The sequence below is a fragment of the Metopolophium dirhodum genome, chromosome 8, assembly GCF_019925205.1.
Source record: "Metopolophium dirhodum isolate CAU chromosome 8, ASM1992520v1, whole genome shotgun sequence".
Lineage (NCBI taxonomy): Eukaryota > Metazoa > Arthropoda > Insecta > Hemiptera > Aphididae > Metopolophium > Metopolophium dirhodum.
Window position 1 is genome coordinate 22,048,009 of NC_083567.1, and position 25,886 is coordinate 22,073,894.

Sequence of the window (25,886 nt, forward strand, 5' to 3'; positions counted from 1 at the left end):
TATTTTAATCATACAAAATTAAATAAACTAAAAGACAAAAATAATAAGTAAATACGTCGTGTTAAAAATAGTTTTTAATTAATATAGGTAGGACAGGTACCTATTATGTAGGTAGGTACTTATCTAAAACTCGTTTATCAGGAATTAAATAAAAAGGGAGGTCAATTAAAAAAGGTGGGTAAGTGGATGTCGCTCTGCTGTACAGTAGGTTACAAGTGGGTAACTGTAATGGATGGTGTTAAATTTGAATTCAATGATACAATATCATTGTATAAGAAAAACGATTCTGAGCGAAAACGGTCCGTCAGCCTATGATATTACCAAGTATATTTGATGATATTATTGTGAATAAAGTAATTTATATATAACCTATTTACGTGGAACCTTGTTTTAAATTTATAATCCTCAGCTACAAAAGTTGAACATTTTATAAATTTTTAACTACAAAATAATTATTAAATTATAAATTTGATAAATGTTGTCAAAATTTGAACTTTAAATGCTTATGAATAAAAATTGAGCCTATGTATTTTTAATATTTTTTAACTGCTATTAGAACGATATATCAGCAGCCTTATATTAAATTTTCACGCTTTTTTACCCAACAAATAAAATTTTAATGATATTTATAGAAAAAAAAAATAAACAATTGAAAACTGACTATGTCCGTAAACAGCTCAAAAAGAGTCAAAATATTTTCAAAATTTTATGGTGTATAGAAAATGCTAATATAAACTTTCAGTGAAATTTTCAAGTATCTACATTCATACGTTTTTTAATTACAACAAAATAAGAAAATCGTTACATGAGAAATCGAGTGAATATCAAATGTTGTAAAAATATGAATTTCAAACGTTCATAAAAATTTAATTTGACTTTCTTGTAGACATTTTTTTTGTTGATAAAGGTAGACAAACTTATGAGTAATCTTATATTACATTTTCAAATCTAAGATTTAAAAAGAAAAATTTTTATGAATTCTCAAACACTTTGTCTATTGGCACTGGCGGGAGAATGTATTAGAATGTCTATAAACTTGCGGACCAGTTTGTATAGTTAAATTTGGCATGCGAACTATAATTGAAATAGAAAACCAGAATAGGTGCATTGCAGATCACAAAGATTTCTGTAAAAGAACATACGATTTATAAATATACCGTATAGGTTTACTGAGTACTTAATAATATTACATAAGTTCTTTGGATTTATCATAGTAAATAATATATTTTATGATATCTATGGCAATCGTCAATTGTCGAAATTCGTCGGTGACGGTTAACAATTCTAATAATTTCAGCAATACTATTGTATTATAAATATAATATATTGTATATTTTGATTTCAGTGAACAAAAAATAATAGGCCACAAATATAAACGGACAGTTCGTTAAACTGGATAAGTTGTAACACAAACTCGCAAATTTCGTTTGATCAGGTTATTTTCATAAAATATTTCGATACTTTCAAGTTTCAGCTCATCGGAGTGAGATGATTAGATAAAGATGGATGAAGATAGCTGTTTCTTCGGCGATGGCGGCACTCTAGCTACGTTTCACCGGAAGAGTAGATGTTTATGCGTAAGTTTGTTTTTATATTTTTTTGGTCTTATATTTACTTTTTAGACTTGAATTAAATATTTATTGTCGCGGAAAATCTGTTAACTACGTGACGTAGAAGCATTTATAAGTTTAATCCCAATAGCGCAATGTATAAAATACGCGAGACCGTCTTCGTTTCACCACGCCAAGTTTAATACGCACCTTTTTGCATGTTATACTATACGCCGGGTATCACTTTAGGTTTGCGCGAAGTATTTAAAACAATATAATGTTCTTAATCTTTATATTTTATATTTTTATATACATAAATACATTATACACCTCATATATTTTATTAGCATACTTACACCTTTTTTAGTGTAGTTTATACCCTAGATGGCTATAGATATAGGTATTAAATGTCTTGCAATTATATATTTTACTATAATTATTAATTTCATTATAATATAGTATAACAATACACTCTAAATTAAATTAGTTGTTATCAAGACAGACAGTCTTAAAACAAACTCTTTTCTGGACGTTTTCAAAACGTATTATGCTTAAAAAAAATTGCACAGTTGTCGTAGCAGTCAGTAGCTAGATCAACCCGTGTGACATCAAATAGGAATTATTCTTGTTTTTTAAATAGTTTTTTCGAAAAATATATGTATCATGTATAGCTCATACAATTATGAATTTATAGTTAATGGAAATGCGGATGTTTATACTTCATAGATATTTTTTTAGTTAATAATCGTGTAAATAATTTGATTAAACAATAAGGTATACTTACCTACTCATCACTAGTATCAATTTTATTATATTACGTGTAAAATCACCAACACAAGGTGCAGACGGCGTTTAAAAAATTAAAAACATAAAATAAAATATAAAATAATGTTTTAGTAGAAGCTGGAAACTGTAGTTTATTTTAATTTATAATCCAATTAATGTAACCGAGAATGTAACTATTAAATTCATCATTGAATGATTATTCAGAGATCACTTTGGGATAAATGTAAATTAAATTAAAAATAATTAAAAAACATTTTGTGAAAGGAACAAGATTACTGCTAATATTTAAGTCTTAATTATTATAAACAAATAAATACAAATAATAGATATTTTAATAGCTTTAAACTATTAACATTCAGTGTAAATATAGTTTCTGATCGACTTACCTATATGTAATAAAAAATTATTCATATCAAATAATCCTAACAGTTTAATGCAAGGATTCTCATAAATTGATCTTACAGCAGCCTTAAAACACCAAAAATACATTTGTACATCATTTACAAAATTTTAGTTCCCTATTATGGTGTAGGTATTAATACAAACAATAAATTGCTATTCGAAAACACAATTTCGTATACCTATTATTATTTACTAAATACCTACAATTAAATTAAACTAAAAATAAACATATGATTACATACTGAGTGCCTATAATATAATAATATTATATATGAACATTGAATCTTTATTACGAATACTTATCGTTTACACAGACCACAAGAAAAAATAATTAAAAATATTTAAAAAAAAAAAAACACACATCATTGTAAAATTAATACAGTCATCGATCCGCTCAGAATCTAAAATTATAGACTTGGAGTTTTAGAAATATAGTTGCTAATATAGTATTTGATGAATTTACTGCATACGTTTATGGCTTTATGTTAACTCTAAAATCCAGTAATCACATTATTATTTAATAATTCATAAAATACAATATGCTCTTATAAAAATATTCTTGTGCTTCTGATATCTATACACCACCTTAATCAATAATTAAATTGATAAACGAAAATAATAATTTAAATAATACCTATATCATATTATTATAATTCAAATTCAAAATTATAAACTATTTTGGTTTATTGTCATATCAAATTTCAATGAACACATTGGTCCTTAACACAGAACTCTTTGATATAAAAAGTTGCATTATATTATATCCGTGGATTCATCATATTGACGTACCTAGTATGATATCTATCATTTATTTATTTAATCTATGGCAAATCTCAAAGTCGTTGCAGAAGACACAGTCGCTTAAAAATTCTAAAATTTCAATAAGCAAAGAAGAGTTGAGCAAAAAACTTACTGCGTTTCGTATAATTTTATTTTTCATAAACCACAATATTCTAAGTTCTGGCTGTATTCTGGAGCGTTTCCTCATGGGCGTCGCAGTTCACACACGTCACGGATTCCGCCGAAGGAGTCGATAATTAAAGTATGTTTGTTTTTATATTCTTTTGGGGCTTAAATTTACTTTTAAGACTTAAAACAAATATTTAATGTCACGAAAAATGTGCTATCCAAGTGTTGTAGGCGCATATTTTAGTTCCGAACTAGAAATGTATAAAATACGTGAGATATAAACGTCGTCGTCGTTTTTCCAGTCCCTGTTTGTAGAATAATTATAACTAATAGGTGCATACCTATACAGGGTACTTAATATAAATATCTAAATATTTTGGCTTAATTTATATAAATATATGTTATGACTTATAACTGATAATAGTCATAATATACAATTTTAATTAATAACTGGTAATTTTTTTTCCAAATACAACGTTATAAGTTATAGGTAACTATTAATTTAGTGTCACATACTTAACTTCTATTGTTCACCTAATATCTATATTCTATATCATAGGGATTAGAGATGTATAACCAATAACCATGTACACATAAAAGTATATTCACGGAATGGTCAACTGCCTATCCTGACGTGTGCGCACTTATGAATAATATACCTACTCATATACTCGTATAGGTATATAAATATACCTATATAAATAGTGTAATACTACATACACGAATGTGTTACCTATTATGTCCCTAAAAGTTTAACAGTTATTATTATATTTATTTATTTTTTAAATATAGGTAGGTACATTACAAGACTCTAATTAAAATCACATTTTTTTTTTATTTTTTTGAACACAATGTTTTAAAAATTATTAATTAATATATAATTTATTGGTATAGTACTAAATAAATTAATGAAATAAAACAAACACAACTACTATAATTATTAGTAATAATAATATATGCACGTATAAATTATTAAAATACAAAACGAACAAACGAAATCGATTCTGAGCAAAGATATCGTTAACTAATAAATAATATTGAGATTAAAGCAATTTATTTTTTCGGTAGAAAATCGGTATAAATATGAATTATAAATATTTTTTTATTTTCATACCATGACGCGTGTGTGAAAAATTGTTTATATTAAGTGTTTAAGATGTTAGATTTCGGTTCGGCTGAATGTCCACCCCCTCACTCTTCCGCATCAATGCATCAGAAATTATTATTTATAAAATTTAAATATAAACTGCATTTTCTGAATTTTCTAAAACATTGCTTTCTAAGCAAAGAATTTGTTTCATATATTATCAACGATTTGAAAAATGAAATTAGAACATTTATATGGGATAAAGTCAATTTTATAAAAACTTATTAGAAAAAAAATAAATACAATTAAATAAAGGTAATTTTTTTTCTTATATTTCTATTTTTTTACGTACCCATTATGTTCGATACTATAACTTCAGTCTTCAGTTATAGAAAACAACACTTGCCAATATGGAATTACTGTCGAATTTTTTTATTTTAAAATATTAAATAGCATCTGATCGACTGATGTGCTATAATGAAACTCAAAATATAACAAATACACTACCTATACACTTATCTAAATTCTATTTTATATTCGTTTAAATTGGACTTTTAATTTTTCTGGCCATTTTATTAAGCTTTGTAATATAAGTGCATTAAATCGTATTTTAAGGCATTTTTCTTATTTTTAATGCATTTAAATCCACGTCCTATTTATAACTTAACGTTATTTTGTATATACCAATCGATTAGTGTACACAATAAAAAATATAATATTATTGATGGGTTAATAGGTTGATAACTATTATGTAGGTAGGTACAGTTTTGTACGTTCAATGTATCGTTCTTAATATTCATAAAGTAGCTAAATGAGTCAAATGATTTTGTCAAAGGGTGGGGGGGGAGGATATGGCTGATTTTTTAACATGCACTATTTCAAGGGCTCTTAACCTAAGGGGCGTGCACCACTCTAAGGAGGAGTGACACAATTTCGTAAGGGGGGGGGGGGGATATTAACATTTTTACTATTTTATATCAATTAGAATTTGTTTATAAACCAAGTAATAATTAAATGGTTACCAAGTAAAAAAACCGTTATCTATATTATAAATTTGAATTCAATTTACCGCATTTGCGTCTAGTAGAAACAAATAAATGTTTTTTTGAAGATAATGTAAAAATATCCATCATCCATCGGTTAGGACCATATATAATATATTTTCTATGATTAGGACAGTGAGGTTATAATTATAAATAATCTATGGCAAATGACAATTGTCTGAGACGAACAGCGATTCCAATACGTACTCACATATTTCGTTCCATTCTGGTTATTAAACTAGGTGCCTATTTTTATAAATGTCATTAATCTCAATACTTCCAGACTGAACTTTTGGATCGGAGATATGAAGACGCGCGCTGCATTTTCCTTGGCGGAGATGCACAGCTTTGACACTAGACAATATTATACACTCGAAGGGAACGCGTTTCGCCGGAAGAATAAATAATTACGTAAGTTTTGTCCTACTACTCTGTTGATGCGGTAGACCTAATGTAAATATTTATTGTCAGACAAACTTATATACCCGCTAGACGTAGAGTAGTTTTTAAAATCCAGTTGTTATAGGTGTACAAAAAATAAAATATTATGAAAAATACCTTAAATTATAATACTTTGCCTACAACTGTTAATTTATTGTTATAGTAGAATAATTTTTAAAATTTTAAATCAATGATTAGGTAATGCTTTTATAAGTAGGAAGGTAGGTTTTTATACCTACCTAACAAAATAAGAAAATACATAATGATTAATGTTATTTAATATGATTTGTAAGTACATAGCAGATTATACCTATCACTTGGTGACGATTATTTTTGTTTTATACGTTATTCGTAATTCAGTTCCGTCACGATAGTTTTGGTTTTCGTTATATGTGAAACATACATTTTCTATGCATACGGGATACGAGCATTAAATATTTGGGTTTTAAGAGAACACCTCAAACGTACGTTTTATTTTGGGGGTTTTACGGGATATACCTATAGGAAATTTTCTTCAAATTTTCACATTTCACTATTTGATATTGTGATATTATTTGTACCTAGGTTAAGTTTCTGTTTTAGAATCGATCGATATGTTACCTAGGTATATCACATTCTTTAATTTAAATTCTGGTAGTCGAGTATTGGACAAGTACCTACGTAACTTATAATTCGTATCGTAATTTAATTACTAAAGAAATATAATTTCCCAAACAGTGTCTAGGGCCACCGGCAGCAGAATGCATTATAGAATGTCTATAAACTTGTGGTCTAGTATATGGTTAAAATTGGCATGCGACCAACAACTGGGGGCTTGTTCTGGAAAATTTAAATGATCTAATAAGGTTCATCTCATTATTTGAATTAAATTAATTTTAAAGCGATTGTTGTGTTAATCAATTTTTTAATTTATTTCATTCAACACACTCGTCTCAGTTTTCTAGTACGTTTAGATTTCTCACAAAATTCATATCGATCATCTCACAGCTTTCATATTCAAAACCAAAAAAATATGTATTTTTATCTTATTTCAATCTTTTTTATCGAACACCAGAATATATTACAGATCATAAAGATACTAGTATTGTATACTAGATAAGTTTCAATTAGCGAGATGTAGACGGATGAAGATAGCTGTTTCTTCGACGACAGCGTGTGCTGCAGTAGGTACAGCTAGGTTTCACTGGAAGAGTCGATGTTTATGCGTAACTTACGTTTTTATATTATTTTGGTCTTATATTTACTTTTTAGACTTTAATTAAATATTTATTGTCGCGGAATATCTGTTAATTAAGTAACGTAGAAGCATATACGTTTACTACTGCCTACCAAAGGCGCAATGTATAATAATAATAAATTATACGCCATTCCGAACAATCCAAACGCTTTCTTACTCGTAGTCGAGTTCTAGTTGATAACTGACTTGTGAATAAATGTAATTTTTGTTAGGTATAAAAATAAAACTAATAAATCCTTGAATACAACATTTAAAAATACAAACTCTGTGTAATAAAAATTAATATTAGGTATTTATTGGTAGGTTTATATAATATCTGTAGACTGTAACGCATAGGTCATTAGAATATTGTAGAACATTTTACTGCATAAGATGCGTGTTATTTCAGATATGGCATTCGTCAGTGAACATTTTCAAACTGGGAATAATATATCATAAGCCGATTGAAATGTGTGAACGTTTCAGTGTTTCGAAGACTAAGTTTCGTAGCAGATTTTGATTCCGTCACGGGGTATGTATTTTCTTATTTCTCAGTAGGTTTTTTTTTATTATAGTTAATTGATCAGGGGATGTAATGCCTGAAAATTTTCAATATTTGTATTGTAACTATACTGGTATAACACTATTCGGGCTATCAATAAAGTCGTGTTCAAAATTAGAAAATTGGTGAGGTATGATATTTTTTTAAGCAATTGTTTCGAGTAGGGAATTCGCTCATTGATATTTTAATATTTTCACCGATAATCAAGTACGATGACTTGTAGGTAACTAGAGACTGAGTGAATAGGAATTAGGAAGTGTGTGATATGGCGAAGATAAGGAAATGGGTCAACAAGATTTCAGAATGTTTGGTGTATGAAAGGGAAAGATGAAAAAGAAATGTAAGGTTAGGGTAGGTAAGTGGAGTGAGAGTAGCAGATATGAGAATAATAAGTAAGGTGTTAAGGTACAAAAGAGGATAGAATAAGAAATTAATTAATTAAGGGTAGTGTACATATTGTAGTGAAAACAAGAGAGAATAGGTTTAGGTGGTTCGGTCACTGTATGATAAGAGATAGTGAGAGTGGCTATAGAAGTTAATTTAGGGGAGAAATGATGGACGAGAAGACTGAAGAAGAGGTGGATAGACAGAATACCGATCATATGGAGGTGTGGAATGAGAGTGGCTGAACCTGTATATAGCTGTGAGAGACGGGGGAAGAAAAAGTGTAAAGGTAGAATAGTTATGTTAACAATGCCGAATACGTAGGAAAAGATCTTGAATTGCAAAGGCCCTATTGACTCTTTGGCTTCAACTAACCATAGGTTTACCTAACTAACCTTCTTATGACTCATTAGGACATTTTGAATAAAAAGATCCTGAGTCGCAGGTTGCCGAACTTAAGTGTTTGATTATCAAGTTGATCCTTTAATTGTTGACACCTTAATCCATGCTATGGATGAAGCCCATAGATATAAAGATATGGATAGTCCACGCCTATGTTAAATACATTTGAGTCCGCGTTCCCGGACGGGAAGGCAATTGAGCTTCTTTATATTGATAGTCGATAGTCGATACTCGATATAAGTATACTTTATTTGGCCTCAATTTATTGTTCCCCTCGAAGACCGCTGATAAGACCATTATGTCCTATGCATATCTTTATTATCTATGATGGAGCCATACCCAGCTCACTCGTGTAAACTTGTTGCCGGTTGGGATGTCAGCGCACTATTTGTTTTTCATCTTTGACCCACGCGTACCATACCAAATGTACGATTAAGAAAACACTAAAATGATTGGGTCAGAGAGAGAAATAAATGGTGCGCTAAAAATCTGACATCCTCTTAGTGTTATCAAGTTGAAGAAGCAGTTGATTGTTGACAATTTGACATTTAACATTAACTGTGGTAGGTATTATGATTGGAAGTAAAAGTAATTAGCAGGGCTGTGAATTTAATGCAATGAAAAAGTGTTAAATATTTGCCTGCATGTATGCACTAAAAACAGACAAATATATGCACTGAAATATTCAAAAGTATGCACTTAAAATTCAAAAAAATACTGAATGAAAACGTTTTTATTAACATTTTTTTAAATTAATAAATTATAATTCAAATTGGTTTACAAAAAAAATTCTTTATTTACACACTTGGTAGGTAGGTATGTAGGTAGGTAACGGATGAACCGAAAATATAAAAACATTTTAAGAAAATAAGCATAAATACAAAGAAATCATGAAAACATGCAATTATATTAACTAACCAAAAAAAAAAAAAACGCATATTGGTAACGGTGTTGTAATAATAGGGATCTCCCAAAAAAAATACGTACTAATTGTTCAAACAAATCATAAAAGCCAACTGTAATAAATATTAATTTATGAAAAAGTATATTAAAAAGCATTATTATTATAAATGATACAAAACTATGAACTATGGACCGTGACATAATATAGGTATTTCTATATTTTTAGCTCCATAATTTCTGTTAAAATATTAGGAAAATGTATTAAGTACCATAAAAGTGCTAAATTTGAGCTATTACTTAAAATATTATATTCATAACAAATTATCATAGAAGGTTAGGTACTGTTATTCCACATACTTATTATACTTTTATTTTAATTTAACTACAACATTCTAGTAGAGTCTGATAAAATTTGGTTCCACGACTTTGATCATACAAACTTTAAATACTAAACTATAGGTCTGAAATTTAGTTTATATAAATGTAAATAATCCAAAACATATATTGCTTCAAAATATAAAAATAAAGTGTCTTGTATTGTAGTAGGTGGGTAACTTTCAAAAAAAAAAAACTAAAAAAAATCATACTTGAAATCTATGTACAATATACGTATATTGATATAAAAAATTAACTTTAAAGTTCAATATAATACATTATAACAGGTGTTCAAATAAACATTTCATACCAAAAATTTTGTTAATTCACACAATCTCTCTTCAATTTTAAATTTTTCTTCAAATTATCTACAAAATATAAATGTTTAGTAAATTGGAAGACTTGATTAAGTATTTAATCATTTATCTAAAATAGATGTGCCAGGTCGCCACATTACTATATCGAAGGACCATGGTGCAAGTGTCGTCCATAAATATCATAACATATATTATATTAGAAATACAAACTTAATATTTCACTAACAGTAAATATTATAAAAAAATATTACGAAATGTACTATACTCATATTATATTATGATTGTATTAGTTACAAACTCTTGAATTAAGAGTTATGTTTGAGGATTTAATTAATTTCCTAAAAGGTTGCCTAAGTAAGTTGTGGGACCTGTAATGAAACGCAATTGGTTGGTAATAAATTGTTTTTATTTATTGAAATATCATGTTTTGAACCAATATCATCATCTTAGTTTTGTATAATTCAAATGTTTTGTATAACAATATTTTATAAATTATTTTAATTATACTCATTAGAGTGTACAATAAAAATATTTAATGGGGTTACATAAAGGGGTGGGAATGCGAACATATAACTCACAGTTTTGTTCGGTAGCTGGTGAAGTATGCTCTGCTCTCGATGGCGGCGTACTTTCAATAACAACGGCTCGTACAGTGGCACGGTAACACTTTATAGTGACTTACCGGCGTGGACGGTGAATGGGGTGTAAATGAGGACGGCGGTTAGGTTGGCTCGGCGTTCTCGACTCGCTCAATTGAGTATAGCGATCGGTCGGCGGCGGCGATGGCTCGGCGTTCTCGACTCGGCTGACGGATTGACTACTGCGGTGCTTGGTATTGGTCGTCTCACAGAGTGTACGTAGAGCAACGAGCGACCACAGCACACTTTTTCAGAGCGCACGGTCGTTCGGAGCGGAAAGGGAAAGCCGGGACAGACTATTGAGCATCCGTGTATAACGATGTTTTACTATCGTCCGGCTCACTAATATACCGCACTCAGCGGGGAAATTGTTGTTATGGGCGTGTTTCTGGCTGGTACTTATCATAGTCATGACTTTCACGGGATGCATAAAACTCATTAGAGTGTACAATACAAATATTTAATGGGGTTACATAAAGGGGTGGGAATGCGAACATATAACTCACAGTTTTGTTCGGTAGCTGGTGAAGTATGCTCTGCTCTCGATGGCGGCGTACTTTCAATAACAACGGCTCGTACAGTGGCACGGTAACACTTTATAGTGACTTACCGGCGTGGACGGTGAATGGGCTGTAGATGAGGACGGCGGTTAGGTTGGCTCGGCGTTCTCGACTCGCTCAATAATTGAGTATAACGATCGGACGGCGGCGGCGATGGCTCGGCGTTCTAGACTCGGCTGATGGATTGACTACTGCGGTGCCTGGTATTGGTCGTCTCACAGAGTGTACGTAGGGCAACGAGCGACAACAGCACACTTTTTCAGAGCGCACGGTCGTTCGGAGCGGAACGGGAAAGCCGGGATAGACTATTGAGCATCCGTGTATAACGATGTTTTACTATCGACTGGCCCTCTGATATACCGCACTCAGCGGGGAAACAATTTTGAGCGTGTTTCTGGCTGGTACTTATCATAGTCATGACTTTCACGGGATGCGTAAAACATGTAATAGGTTTTTGAAGATTGCCATGTTTTCTTTTTAGCTTAAAACCCATTGAAATCTATTATCGATAGTTCGGAACATGCTGATTTCAATGATGTCTTCAAAAGGGTTTTAAGTTGAGGGGTTCGGTACGAACATGAGTTTATTAACTCTGGCGGCGTGCCGTCGCAAAGCAAGTTTGCTTCTTCACGCGCTCTAGGTTGCAACGTGAACGGATGTTGCTGCGTTCAGCGGGCGTAATGTGTTATTGATGCGCAAGAGCAAGTCGCGGTACTCGGTACGCGAGAATAAATGGTTAGTGACGAGAGTGCGCCTCGTTACAGACCGTAGTTAAAGTGCCGTCCACCAATAAAGTAGATAGAGACTCGTTGATAGCTTTTATGTGCTTCAAATTGTTTACACGAGTGAGCTGGGTATGGCTCCATCATAGATAATAAAGATATAACATAATGGATAGGACATAATAGTCTTATCAGCGGTCTGATCTTCGAGGGGAACAATTGAGGCCAACTCGAGTATCGACTATCAATATAAAGGAGCCTCAATTTCCTTCCACTCTGGGAACGCGGCCTGAAATGTATTTAAAATAGGCGTGCACTATCCATATCTTTATTATCTATGGGCTTCATCCATAGCATGGATTAAGGTTGTCAACAATCTAAGGATCAACCTGATAATCAAACACTTAAGTTTAGCAACCTGCAAATCAGGATCTTTTTATTCAAAGTGTCCTAATAAGTCATAAGAAGGTTAGTTAGGTAAACCTATGGTTAGTTGAAGCTATGGTAATGATAGACGACTACCATCACCGGTCGTGAGCTTTGCGATGATATTTTCCTACTAACTATCAAGGTATTTGATATTGTAAACATAACAATGAACGAAAATATTTAAATATTATTAATTTGGTTAGGTTAGGCTAGGATAGGGCAGGAAATTAGATGTTAACTAATTATCATAGTTTTTAACACGGTCTTAAAGACTGTCAGCAAGAGTTTTACCAGTATAGTTATTAAAAACTTAAATACAGCCAACATTAAATAATGATTTTTTTACCACAACAAATAATAAAATGTATTTTGAAATATAACAAAATATTATTTTATTAGGGTTTTATAAGGTTTTCAATACTTATGAGTTTTTGTAAATAGAAAATGTATAAAATCAATAGTTTTAATTTAATATATGGTTTTGTGTTTTAATATCCTATTGTCAAAGAATTCTCAGGGTTTCCTTTCCACATTTTTTTACATTGTACTAAATCTAACTTTTTCCGCACATATTTACAAAGACTAAAACAGATATCTGACTATGTTTTTATTTGCATTTAGACTTTATAATTTAATATTGACTGTAGACCCACCAAACACAATATTATTTTAAATTAAACATTTTATGTCCTTTATAAATTACAATCACATAGTAGAGTCCGTGCAGGACCTTTTATCATTTAATTTCTTTGCATCCTTTATAATTTACATTAATTTTTATACATTTTCTAATACATATATTACCGTGATACACCTCTGATCATAATAACTGTTCGCATTATTATAATGTAAACAACACCTAGTTTTTGGATTGTAGTTAATATGTATTGCAGTATTTAGCTTCCAGCGTATTCTTTTGTTTAGTGTTATTTCACCCAGATTTCTCAAACAATTTATTTTTCACTTCTTTGAGGTAGATTTTTTTGTATAAAAAATTTTCAAGATTATCCGGCTATACCAGGGGGAGTACCTGTGTATATAATATATAATTTGAAAATAGACTGGCTAGGTTCTCTCACGTTTCCCATTCAATTTATTTTTTTATATATTTAACTTTTTTTGATTCTTTTATATATATCTTTTTTTAAAACATTAACAACTTGGTGCAATATGATTTTTTTTAAATTTTTTATCTACTTCTTAAAATGCGTTTACCTGCGGTAGCCCAATTTTTTTTCATAAATTTAATTCAATGGATTTTTAATATGAAAATTATCAAATTTGTGAGTCTTCAGAGAATTTTTTTCTGTTATTTAATTCCTATCTAGATCTTTCTATATAGATTTTTTAAACACTGACAAGCCGGCGCCAACATCCTCCTTCATATTTTTTTTTTGTAATGTATAACTACTTGAATATTTAGTATTGACGTGAAAATTGATAACTTGGTGCCCTATGAATAATCATTCTTTAATGAACTAAATATTTTGAATAGTTTTTTCTGTTATGATTCTGGGCATTTTAGTTTGTATTTTGTAATGTATAATCATACAGTTAAATTTATTCAAAATTTTTTTTTGGTTTCCTAAAATGCATTTGCCTGCGGGCGCCAATACCCTCCTTCAATTTTTTTTTTATGATTTTAACTCTAGCCAAATTTTTTAAACATTGACAATCTGGTACCTCATGAATAATCCTTGTTTCATGAAATAAATATTTTAAATGTTTTTTTCTGTTTAATATTCTGGGCATTTAAGTTTGAACTTTGAAATGTATTTTTCTTCTGTAAAATTTTTTCCAGATTTTATTTTTCTTTTCTAAAATGCGTTTGCCTGTGGGCGCCAACACCCTCCTTCATTTTTTTTTTTTAGAATTTAACCTCTAGCCAAATTTTTTAAACATTGACAATCTAGTACCCTTTGAATAATCCTTATCTTTAATGAACTAAATATTTTGAATAGTTTATTTTGTTTAAGAATCTGGGCATTTTAGTTTGTACTTTGTAATGTGTATTCCTACAGTTAAATTTTTTCAACATTTTTTTTTGGTTTCCTAAAATGCATTTGCCTGCGGGCGCCAACACCCTCCTTCAATTTTTTTTTTATGATTTAACCTCTAGCCAAATTTTTTAAACATTGACAATCTGGTACCTCATGAATAATCCTTGTTTTATGAAATAAATATTTTAAATAGTTTTTTCTGTTTAATATTCTGGGCATTTTAGTTTGTACTTTGTAATGTATAATCATACAGTTAAATTTATTCAAAATTTTTTTTTGGTTTCCTAAAATGCATTTGCCTGCAGGCGCCAACACCCTACTTCAATTTTTTATTTTAGTAACGTAACTCTAGTTGAATATTTTAAACATTGACAATCTGGTACCTCATGAATAATCCTTATCTTTAATGAACTAAATATTTTAAATAGTTTTTTTTGTTTAATATTCTGGGCATTTTAGTTTGAACTCTGAAATGTATTTTTCTTCTGTAAAATTTTTTCCAGATTTTATTTTTCTTTTCTAAAATGCGTTTGCCTGTGGACGCCAACACCCTCCTTCATTTTTTTTTTTTAGGATTTAACCTCTAGCCAAATTTTTTAAACATTGACAATCTAGTACCCTTTGAATAATCCTTGTTTCATGAAATAAATATTTTAAATGTTTTTTTCTGTTTAATATTCTGGGCATTTAAGTTTGAACTTTGAAATGTATTTTTCTTCTGTAAAATTTTTTCGAAATTTTTTTTTTATTTTCTAAAACGCATTTGCCTGCAGGCGCCAACACCCTACTTCAATTTTTTTTTTTAGTAACGTAACTCTAGTTGAATATTTTGTATTGACTTGAAAATTGATAACTTGGTGCCCTATGAATAATCATTCTTTAATGAACTAAATATTTTGAATAGTTTTTTCTGTTATGATTCTGGGCAATTTAGTTTGTATTTTGTAATGTATAATCATACAGTTAAATTTATTCAAAATTTTTTTTTGGTTTCCTAAAATGCATTTGCCTGCGGGCGCCAATACCCTCCTTCAATTTTTTTTTTATGATTTTAACTCTAGCCAAATTTTTTAAACATTGACAATCTGGTACCTCATGAATAATCCTTGTTTCATGAAATAAATATTTTAAATGTTTTTTTCTGTTTAATATTCTGGGCATTTAAGTTTGAACTTTGAAATGTATTTTTCTTCTGTAAAATTTTTTCCAGATTTTATTTTTCTTTTCTAAAATGCGTTTGCCTGTGGGCGCCAACACCCTCCTTCATTTTTTTTTTTTAGAATTTAACCTCTAGCCAAATTTTTTAAACATTGACAATCTAGTACCCTTTGAATAATCCTTATCTTTAATGAACTAAATATTTTGAATAGTTTTTTTTGTTTAAGAATCTGGGCATTTTAGTTTGTACTTTGTAATGTGTATTCATACAGTTAAATTTTTTCAACATTTTTTTTTGGTTTCCTAAAATGCATTTGCCTGCGGGCGCCAACACCCTCCTTCAATTTTTTTTTTATGATTTAACCTCTAGCCAAATTTTTTAAACATTGACAATCTGGTACCTCATGAATAATCCTTGTTTTATGAAATAAATATTTTAAATAGTTTTTTCTGTTTAATATTCTGGGCATTTTAGTTTGTACTTTGTAATGTATAATCATACAGTTAAATTTATTCAAAATTTTTTTTTGGTTTCCTAAAATGCATTTGCCTGCAGGCGCCAACACCCTACTTCAATTTTTTATTTTAGTAACGTAACTCTAGTTGAATATTTTAAACATTGACAATCTGGTACCTCATGAATAGTCCTTATCTTTAATGAACTAAATATTTTAAATAGTTTTTTTTGTTTAATATTCTGGGCATTTAAGTTTGAACTTTGAAATGTATTTTTCTTCTGTAAAATTTTTTCGAAATTTTATTTTTATTTTCTAAAACGCATTTGCCTGCAGGCGCCAACACCCTACTTCAATTTTTTTTTTTAGTAATGTAACTCTAGTTGAATATTTTGTATTGACTTGAAAATTGATAACTTGGTGCCCTATGAATAATCATTCTTCAATGAACTAAATATTTTGAATAGTTTTTTCTGTTATGATTCTGGGCATTTTAGTTTGTATTTTGTAATGTATAATCATACAGTTAAATTTATTCAAAATTTTTTTTTGGTTTCCTAAAATGCATTTGCCTGCGGGCGCCAATACCCTCCTTCAATTTTTTTTTTATGATTTTAACTCTAGCCAAATTTTTTAAACATTGACAATCTGGTACCTCATGAATAATCCTTGTTTCATGAAATAAATATTTTAAATAGTTCTTTTTTGTTTAATATTCTGGGCATTTTAGTTTGAACTTTGAAACGTATTTTTCTTCTGTAAAATATTTTCCAAATTTTTTTTTTTGTTTTCTAAAATGTATTTGCCTGCAGGCGCCAACACCCTCCTTCAATTTTTTTTTTATGATTTAACCTCTATCCAAATATTTTAAACATTGACTATCGAGTACCCTTGAATAATCCTTATCTTTAATGAACTAAATATTTTGAATAGTTTTTTTTGTTTAAGAATCTGGGCATTTTAGTTTGTACTTTGTAATGTGTAATCATACAGTTAAATATATTCATAATTTTTTTTTGGTTTCCTAAAATGCATTTGCCTGCGGGCGCCAATACCCTCCTTCAATTTTTTTTTTATGATTTTAACTCTAGCCAAATTTTTTAAACATTGACAATCTGGTACCTCATGAATAATCCTTGTTTTATGAAATAAATATTTTAAATGTTTTTTTCTGTTTAATATTCTGGGCATTTAAGTTTGAACTTTGAAATGTATTTTTCTTCTGTAAAATTTTTTCGAATTTTTTTTTTTTGTTTTCTAAAATGCATTTGCCTGCAGGCGCCAACACCCTACTTCAATTTTTTTTTTTAGTAACGTAACTCTAGTTGAATATTTTGTATTGACTTGAAAATTGATAACTTGGTGCCCTATGAATAATCATTCTTTAATGAACTAAATATTTTGAATAGTTTTTTCTGTTATGATTCTGGGCAATTTAGTTTGTATTTTGTAATGTATAATCATACAGTTAAATTTATTCAAAATTTTTTTTTGGTTTCCTAAAATGCATTTGCCTGCGGGCGCCAATACCCTCCTTCAATTTTTTTTTTATGATTTTAACTCTAGCCAAATTTTTTAAACATTGACAATCTGGTACCTCATGAATAATCCTTGTTTCATGAAATAAATATTTTAAATGTTTTTTTCTGTTTAATATTCTGGGCATTTTAGTTTGTACTTTGTAATGTATAATCATACAGTTAAATTTATTCAAAATTTTTTTTTGGTTTCCTAAAATGCATTTGCCTGCGGGCGCCAACACCCTCCTTCATTTTTTTTTTAGGATTTAACCTCTAGCCAAATATTTTAAACATTGACTATCGAGTACCCTTGAATAGTCCTTGTTTTATGAAATAAATATTTTAAATGTTTTTTTCTGTTTAATATTCTGGGCATTTAAGTTTGAACTTTGAAATGTATTTTTCTTCTGTAAAATTTTTTTGAAATTTTTTTTTTATTTTCTAAAACGCATTTGCCTGCAGGCGCCAACACCCTCCTTCAATTTTTTTTTTTAGTAATGTAACTCTAGTTGAATATTTTGTATTGACTTGAAAATTGATAACTTGGTGCCCTATGAATAATCATTCTTCAATGAACTAAATATTTTGAATAGTTTTTTCTGTTATGATTCTGGGCATTTTAGTTTGTATTTTGTAATGTATAATCATACAGTTAAATTTATTCAAAATTTTTTTTTGGTTTCCTAAAATGCATTTGCCTGCGGGCGCCAATACCCTCCTTCAATTTTTTTTTTATGATTTTAACTCTAGCCAAATTTTTTAAACATTGACAATCTGGTACCTCATGAATAATCCTTGTTTCATGAAATAAATATTTTAAATAGTTCTTTTTTGTTTAATATTCTGGGCATTTTAGTTTGAACTTTGAAACGTATTTTTCTTCTGTAAAATATTTTCCAAATTTTTTTTTTTGTTTTCTAAAATGTATTTGCCTGCAGGCGCCAACACCCTCCTTCAATTTTTTTTTTATGATTTAACCTCTATCCAAATATTTTAAACATTGACTATCGAGTACCCTTGAATAATCCTTATCTTTAATGAACTAAATATTTTGAATAGTTTTTTTTGTTTAAGAATCTGGGCATTTTAGTTTGTACTTTGTAATGTGTAATCATACAGTTAAATATATTCATAATTTTTTTTTGGTTTCCTAAAATGCATTTGCCTGCGGGCGCCAATACCCTCCTTCAATTTTTTTTTTATGATTTTAACTCTAGCCAAATTTTTTAAACATTGACAATCTGGTACCTCATGAATAATCCTTGTTTTATGAAATAAATATTTTAAATGTTTTTTTCTGTTTAATATTCTGGGCATTTAAGTTTGAACTTTGAAATGTATTTTTCTTCTGTAAAATTTTTTCGAAATTTTTTTTTTTGTTTTCTAAAATGCATTTGCCTGCAGGTGCCAACACCCTACTTCAATTTTTTTTTTTAGTAACGTAACTCTAGTTGAATATTTTGTATTGACTTGAAAATTGATAACTTGGTGCCCTATGAATAATCATTCTTTAATGAACTAAATATTTTGAATAGTTTTTTCTGTTATGATTCTGGGCAATTTAGTTTGTATTTTGTAATGTATAATCATACAGTTAAATTTATTCAAAATTTTTTTTTGGTTTCCTAAAATGCATTTGCCTGCGGACGCCAATACCCTCCTTCAATTTTTTTTTTATGATTTTAACTCTAGCCAAATTTTTTAAACATTGACAATCTGGTACCTCATGAATAATCCTTGTTTCATGAAATAAATATTTTAAATGTTTTTTTCTGTTTTATATTCTGGGCATTTTAGTTTGTACTTTGTAATGTATAATCATACAGTTAAATTTATTCAAAATTTTTTTTTGGTTTCCTAAAATGCATTTGCCTGCGGGCGCCAACACCCTCCTTCAATTTTTTTTTTATGATTTAACCTCTATCCAAATATTTTAAACATTGACTATCGAGTACCCTTGAATAATCTTTATCTTTAATGAACTAAATATTTTGAATAGTTTTTTTTGTTTAAGAATCTGGGCATTTTAGTTTGTACTTTGTAATGTGTAATCATACAGTTAAATTTATTCATAATTTTTTTTTGGTTTCCTAAAATGCATTTGCCTGCGGGCGCCAATACCCTCCTTCAATTTTTTTTTTATGATTTTAACTCTAGCCAAATTTTTTAAACATTGACAATCTGGTACCTCATGAATAATCCTTGTTTCATGAAATAAATATTTTATATGTTTTTTTCTGTTTAATATTCTGGGCATTTAAGTTTGAACTTTGAAATGTATTTTTCTTCTGTAAAATTTTTTCCAGATTTTATTTTTCTTTTCTAAAATGCGTTTGCCTGTGGGCGCCAACACCCTCCTTCATTTTTTTTTTTTAGGATTTAACCTCTAGCCAAATGTTTTAAACATTGACAATCTAGTACCCTTTGAATAATCCTTGTTTCATGAAATAAATATTTTAAATGTTTTTTTCTGTTTAATATTCTGGGCATTTAAGTTTGAACTTTGAAATGTATTTTTCTTCTGTAAAATTTTTTCGAAATTTTTTTTTATTTTCTAAAACGCATTTGCCTGCAGGCGCCAACACCCTCCTTCAATTTTTTTTTTTAGTAACGTAACTCTAGTTGAATATTTTGTATTGACTTGAAAATTGATAACTTGGTGCCCTATGAATAATCATTCTTCAATGAACTAAATATTTTGAATAGTTTTTTCTGTTATGATTCTGGGCATTTTAGTTTGTATTTTGTAATGTATAATCATACAGTTAAATTTATTCAAAATTTTTTTTTGGTTTCCTAAAATGCATTTGCCTGCGGGCGCCAATACCCTCCTTCAATTTTTTTTTTATGATTTTAACTCTAGCCAAATTTTTTAAACATTGACAATCTGGTACCTCATGAATAATCCTTATCTTTAATGAACTAAATATTTTAAATAGTTTTTTTTGTTTAATATTCTGCGCATTTTAGTTTGAACTTTGAAACGTATTTTTCTTCTGTAAAATATTTTCCAAATTTTTTTTTTTGTTTTCTAAAATGTATTTGCCTGCAGGCGCCAACACCCTCCTTCAATTTTAGATTCTGAGCGAAGCGATGAATGTATTGATTTTACAATGATGTGTGTTTTTTTTTATTTTTGTGTCTGTCATCACCTTTTAGGACAGTAAAAGTGCTTGGATTTTCTTCAACAGTAACTTTTCTGATAGGAAAGTGAATCTAGTTGGTACTTTGGAGGGTCAAAAGTAAACATTTCTCAATAGTTTTCACAAGCGACAAGATAAACAAAAGAAAAATTAAGGAAAAACGGGAATTTTTACACAAAATTGAATTTGGTTTTTGGTGTAACTTTAAAACAAATGACCGTAGATACTTGAAATTTTCACCGGTTGTTTATATTTGCATTTTCTATACACTATAACATTTTCAAAATATTTTGATTTATTTTGAACTGTTTAAGGACATTGTCAATTTCCATTTTTTTTAGTTTTTATTTCTATAAATATTAATAAATTTTTATCTGTTGCTTGAAAATTTAATAGAAGGCTCCTAGGTTATTGTTTCAAAGGCTGATGAAAAAAATTTAAAATCCTTAGTCACAGTTTTTATTTATAAGCATTTAAAGTTCAAATGTCGTCAAAATACGGAAAAATCACGAAAATTAGCAAATTATTATGAGTTCAGAACTCATAAAAATTTTTCTTTTTAAATCTAAGATTTGAAAATTTAATATAAGATTACTCATAAGTTTGTCTACCTTTATCAAAAAAAAAAAAAATGTCTACAAGAAACTTATATGAGCGTTTGAAATTCATATTTTTACAACATTTGATATTCACTCGATTTCTCATGTAACAAATACATAGGCACAATCTTTTTTTATAAGCATTAATAGTTCAAATTTTGACAAAATTTATCAAATTTATAATTTATTAATTATTTTGTAGTTAAAAATGTATAAAATGTTTAACTTTTATGGCTAAGGATTGAAAATTTAAAACTTTATTCACAATAATATCATCAAATATACTTGGTAATATCATGGGCTGACTGACCGTTTTCGCTCAGAATCGTTTTTCTTATACAATGATATTATATCATTGAATTCAAATTTAACACCATCCATTACAGTGACCCACTTGTAACCTACTGTACAGCAGAGCGACATCCATTTATCCACCTTTTTTTTTTTTTTTTTATAATATTTTTTAAGTAGGTTCTTACATTAAGGCTAGGTTGGTTAGGCTATTTTACATAATGAGTGATTATCTTTATTATATCTTGGGGGGAGGTTAAGTATAAATTAAACCAAGTTTATTACAGTTTTTGTATATAAATAATACATTTATTAGGGAAAAAATGTTAATGGCAGGGGAGGGAGATTAAACACCCAAACCCCACTGTCTATAAGAGTATCAATACAATATACATATACAGCTTAGTAATTAAGTACGAGAAAATTGGTCAGATTTAGGATGAGAATAAAAGTACGCAATTGCAAAGAATATACATAGGTACTGATAAAATAAGCCATGATGCAATGCCACTCTGGATGTTAAATACTACAGGTATAATTTTAAAGAATAAAAATATTTATAGTATAAACTATAATTTTATATAATATTTATAAATATAATTAAAAAATAATTATTTTTTCAATTTATCGCGGGAAGGAGTTCTACAACAATTCTTGAAAGTCAGAGGGACCAAGGCAAAAAATATTTTTATAATCTTAAAATTGAAATTTAATAATGTTAAAGAATAAAGCAAAAAATGCCAACGGCACGTAGTGTTCCCAAGCGGTCACCCATCCAAGTACTAACTACGCCCGACGTTGCTTAACTTCAGTGATCGGACGAGAACTGGTGTATTCAACGTGGTATGGTCGTTGGCGATGAATAATAAGAAAATAACATTATTTAAATTAAACAATTATAACGTTTTTATGCATTATAGATTGCAGTATACTGTATAGTAATGCAACTAAATAAATTATAATAATTATAACTAATTAAAAGTGTACTGCATAGTCACAACTAAGTTTAAAATTCTGGGGGGGGGGGGGCTACAACCAATTTCTCATGTAGTGGTTTTCTTATTTTGTTGTAATTCAAAAATAAATAACCGACAACCTTAGATATTTGAAATTTACAACATGTGTAGATATTGTGTTCATTTTATCAATTCCTATACTTTATAAAATTTTTAAAATATATTCACTTGTTTTGAACTCTTTACGAACATTTTCAATTTTCAATTTTTTAGTTTTTTTTATCTATATAAATATCAATAAAATGTTATTTGTTGGGTCAAAAATTGTGAAAATTTAATTTAAGGCTCCTGATATATTGTTACAATATCAGTTGAAAAATGTTAATAATACATTGGCACAATTTTTTTTTTTATAAGTATTTAAAGTTCTGCAATGCTAAAGCGTATCTCAAATTTGGCACGCCGTAAAAAAAAGGTTACCCCTGATATAGACTATAGATCTATGATAGCCTACCTAGTACCTACAACCTACTCCCAATATTGTCAAAAGTATTTGAAAAAATCTTATGAAAAATAGGTAGGTTAATATTGTTAAACAAAAAAAGTATTTCCACGCAATTTGGTTTTTGTAGCAAATATTCTACAAACCACCAAGTTCTCCGTATATAGTACCATATAGTATATAGTAGTATGTCTGTTGTTATTCTTGTTTTGAAGAAAAAGAATATTGCATAGATTAGACTTCTTAGTCGTTTCCCAAGCGTTCGACCATGTCTGGCACGTAGGTCTTCTGTTCAAATGGAAACACATCTTATACTATCGCTTCTTCTTGGTGAGTTACGGTTCATCCACTTATACCCAAAATGTTGTAAATTGTAATTATTTTTTTTAAATAATAAGAATGGAATAATATTTTTATTTTAGTCTAATTTAAATTATCACACTTAACAACTGTCAAAGTGCCTTCACGGGAATAGGTAATCCGTTATTCAAGTTATCACTGTCATAGTGTCATCATAATATACACTTATTAATAACTAGCTGACCCGGCAAACATTGTTTTGCCATATAAATTATTTCTAGGGAATTTGTAGTGTAGAAAAAAATAACCAACTTATTGTAAGTGTATATAGGTAGATCAATTACCCGGCGTTGCCCGGAAACAAATTCGTGACAAATGAAATAAAGCCATGTATTACCATTTACCTTCTTAAATACATAATTATCGATAAGACATAAGGTTAGGATACTAAACTTAAAAAAAACTACGTTTTTTGAAAAGTAATTTTTATTATTTTGGAAAAATACTACATAACTACCGATTAACCAATATTTCTTTATAAACTATATTATTAGTTTTTTCCCCAGGGGCATAAATGTATAAGTTTTTTTCTGAGGTTACACGGGAGCAGGCAACATAAAATTGTCCGTGAGTGAAGCATGGATCGCTGATGTTAATTCCTGCAACTTTCATTGTCTGTCCTTGTGCCTTATTAATTGACATATCAAAACAAAGTTTAACTGGAAATTGGACACGTTTAAATTCGAAGGGGTACTCGTTTGTTATCGTTGGTATTCTTGGGATATATATCATTTGACCACTCGCTGAAACGGTAAGAATTTCAGCTTCAATAAGGTTTTTTTTCAAAGATAATATTTTTAATCTGGTTCCATTGCACAATTTGGGAGCATTTAAATTTCGCATGAGAATAATAGGCGCACCGATTTTTAAATCAAGTTTGTGTGGGGGGAGACCTGATGGATTTAATGAGTTAAGAAATTCAGTCGGGATAAAATAATATTGCAAATCATATAATATTTGTTTATCTGTATTGGGAGCAATAGACAAACGCCTTTTCACTTCATTCTCTGAGTCACCCATAAAATATATCTGTAAAAACTTTGGTTCTTCAGTACCGGTGGGTAATAAAGAACCAGCCAAATGATAGACTTGACCTTGAACTTTAAATGTTGGCATGAAATTTTCATGTCTAATTTCTGTTGCACCAAACGATGTCATTTGAAAAGCCGAATTATAAACACGTATCATGTCAAAAAAATGTTTTGAATTATTGTGAGAAAAATTTAAGACACTTTTTAATGGTTCAGGTGGATCAGCAATGTCTTCCAAAACAACTTTTCCTCCTGAACAACAAAAACCTGCAGGCTCTTTGGACCATTTCAATGCACGACAATAATTACATTTTAAATTCATATTTCCAATGATAACGTGAGAATTATTTTTATAATCTATTAATTTATCATAAGTAAATGCCGACATTTCACGGCGACGCCATGGAACTTGTGGTTCATCTAAATTTTCGTTGTTATTAATATTGTTTTCATTAATACTACCAACACTATTGGTAACAGATATATTATTTATATTATCATCATTATTATCGCTGTTAATATTGCAGTTATCTGGCGAGCCATTGTTATTTTGACTTAATCTAAGTAAAAGTTGACGTTTTATTATATTCGATGAACGACCTAAATTAATTTTCCTTTTCATTGTGATAAATTTTAATAATTAAAAGAAACGAATAAAAATTTAAAAATTATAGAAATTAAATTAAATTAAAAGTAAGTTATTATTAGTAATTTACTTATTATTAGTACTGTTTACTATTTAAATGCAGGCATATTGAATATTCGACAATTCATCGATAGTCGATGCACAAACATTAAGCAGCGTTCCGACTTTTACGAAGCTTCTCTTAAAATGTCGGTTGGTCCGTCCTTCGTTCACTAATGCGGTGAATTTCTATAGAATATGCGAGAAATTGTGTTTTTTTTTGTATTAACATAGATTATATTATTTTATGCACTTGATTAGATTGATTAGATAATACTATAGTATGCGAGAAATTGTGTTTTTTTTTGTATTAACATGGATTATATTATTTTATATATTTAATCTATGGTATTGATTTAAGTTATAGTATAATAATTAAATAATTATAATTATAGTTTTCCATTAGCAACGAATAACGATATGAACTATCACGTCGCGCAACGGTGATATGGAAGGGGAA

At 29.1% G+C, this 25,886-nt stretch overlaps 1 long non-coding RNA gene and 1 other non-coding gene across 2 annotated transcripts; one reads left to right on the forward strand and one right to left on the reverse strand.

Annotated features, from left to right (window-relative positions):
* Positions 1-1,362: 1,362 nt before the first annotated feature.
* LOC132951006 (uncharacterized) lies at positions 1,363-11,588 on the forward strand. The gene is made up of 4 exons (XR_009665282.1): positions 1,363-1,577; positions 3,697-3,780; positions 6,061-6,188; positions 7,844-11,588. It is a non-coding gene; the product is annotated as an uncharacterized LOC132951006 (long non-coding RNA).
* Positions 11,589-22,630: 11,042 nt separating this feature from the next.
* Positions 22,631-22,749, reverse strand: LOC132951531 (5S ribosomal RNA). The gene has a single exon (XR_009665357.1). It is a non-coding gene; the product is annotated as a 5S ribosomal RNA (ribosomal RNA).
* Positions 22,750-25,886: the final 3,137 nt, after the last annotated feature.